Here is a 2,500-nt window from a genome sequence, read left to right on the forward strand (position 1 = left end):
AATTTGTACAGTCCTCAATATAGTTTCTGCTAAAACTGTATTATCGGGTTTTCTTCATGCCCTTTCTCTTGTTTTCCATCCACATGTTTGTTTTTAATGTTTGTTTGGGCCCTCTGGATTATTTAAATGCCAGTTTGGTCTTCGGGTGCTTTCCTTTGCATATTTCCTTCTTTTCGCGCTATGCCTGGGTGTGGCCTGGGGTCCTCTTTATTGGTACAAGTACCCGGGTTTCGGGAAGGAAAAGCCCTTTGGTCTTGACTTCGGTTCTAACGTCGGTCTGGACTTCGGCTCGGAACGTTGGTTCTGTTCTCAGAGTGAATTACGTGTGTTCTCTCTTTTGGATTAACCTTGCTTTGTGCTAGGATTGAAGTTTTTGTTTCCTCACAAAAGCTAAGTTATTTTTATGGTTACGTGCACGAGACAACTGAGTGCGCTCTCTTTGGTGAAGTCCCAAGGCCGTACTCGGTGAATCTATCAAAGTACTCGAGAGCTCCGAAGGACCAAGTTCCTTAAGGAAACAGTGTTTGAAGATTCGTGCCTCCAGCCTTACCGTTTAATCATCCTAAGGACCATGTCACATAAGAAAACACTGCTTGAAAATCCATATCACCAATGTTGAAATCAATTTTCATAGAACCAAGTCACATGAGGGAACACTGCTTGATGGTCCGTACCTCCAGTGTTGCCACTAATTTCTGTGAAGTTACCTTTCGTCGTTTTTCCTTCCAGTTTAAGGATCCGAATCTCCTGGGAGAAAGATTTTAGCAACAGCATAATATGATTTTTTTTTAACAGAAATATTGCTTCGGTTGATTCAAGCCTGACCTTGTGGGTGCTCAGGCAGTCTTCGTGATCTGTGTCCCTTTCGTTTTCTTTGGGTTTTCTCTTGGCCTCCATTTCCAACTTATTTCTTATACTCGGCATTTTTTGTACTTATACAAGTATTTTCATTCTGTTATCAGCACTATTTTTCCATTTTTATATCCATTTTAGGTTGGAGATAAACTTCCCTGATAGAGGGATCTGTGTGTTTTCGTGCTGACACCTTGACAAAACCACTTATGGAATTGAGACGCCAACTTAGGGATGATTATATGTTTATATGTCCATGTAAGTGTATCTGGTGTTGATTTCCATGTGTATCACCTGCACTGTGATATCTATAACTATTTTCCATGATTGATTTACCTGTACAACTTCTTAGTGTAACTTACTCCTCAATAAATATAGTACCATCTTAGCGCTTTCGGTCATACCCAGACAGAAAATTACGGTTCTGTGGTTAAACTCGACTTCATACTCGAGTCTCCTAAAAGCACATTGCTGGTTACATCGATATCTCGCATCCCCTTAAAGGCTGTAAAAAGGCTAGATGAATCAGAGTACATCAAAGCTGATCTCTTGCCATCTATCGTAAGAAGAACAGATTGGAAATACCATTGAATTCGTTACACCTGGGTCCCCGCTTCCAGCAGACGGAAGTTCAATCGAAGGAAAAATAATAGTTTTATAAACATTTCTCTTCCAAACACGTTTACGCAGACGTTCAGCCTACGGTTCCCGAACCAACTAATCGGGTGGTGGCAGCGTGCCTCTAGCATGAAACCTTACATATGTTTGCTACAGATAAAATTTAATTATGCATAATGTTTATGCAATAATTTTATACACTTAGATATGATAATAATAATAATGACAATAATGATAATGATAATAATAATAATTATTATAATAATAATTATTGTTATTATTATTATTATTATTATTATCATTATTATTATTATTATTATTATTAAAATAATGATAACAATAATAATGATTAAGATATTACAGTAAAGATAAGTATGAAAACAACAAAAGCGGTATCCATTTTAAACAGTTAAGTTAACAGTTAAGATTTCACTGTTGAGAGCATTTTCATTATCAGAACTAGTGTTGCTTATTTTGATCATATCATTGTTTTTGCTGATGTTGCATCTGCTGTTTTTGTTAGTATCATTGCTATTGCTGTTGTTCATTATCACTGTCATCATTTCTGTTATCGCATTTATTATTATCATCTTTTGCGTAAATATTTTTGCATGACATCATCATTAATAATAGTAAATTGAATGTAAGCGACGTACCAGCTACCATTATCATTATATTAATGATCTTAATTATCTTTAATGTTTGATAAATTAATACGCTCACCTGCTTTTTATAATCATTGTTGTGTTTACTGTTTTTTTCTCCTTGTCCTTTCGTAACCTAAATCAGCATTCAGTTTACAGTGAGCTAGGATAATAACTGAACTACATGGCGTTTGTTTGTCGTCCTTGCCTCAGGCTCTCTCTCGCTGCTTGTCTGTCTCTGTCTGCCTCTCTCTCTCTCTCTCTCTCTCTCTCTCTCTCTCTCTCTCTCTCTGTCTCTCTCTCTCTCTCTCTCTCTCTCTCTCTCTCTCTCTCTCTCTCTCTCTCTGTCTCTGTCTCTCTGTCTCTCTCTCTGTCTCTGTCTGTCT

Source organism: Penaeus monodon, chromosome 16 (genome assembly GCF_015228065.2).
Source record: "Penaeus monodon isolate SGIC_2016 chromosome 16, NSTDA_Pmon_1, whole genome shotgun sequence".
Lineage (NCBI taxonomy): Eukaryota > Metazoa > Arthropoda > Malacostraca > Decapoda > Penaeidae > Penaeus > Penaeus monodon.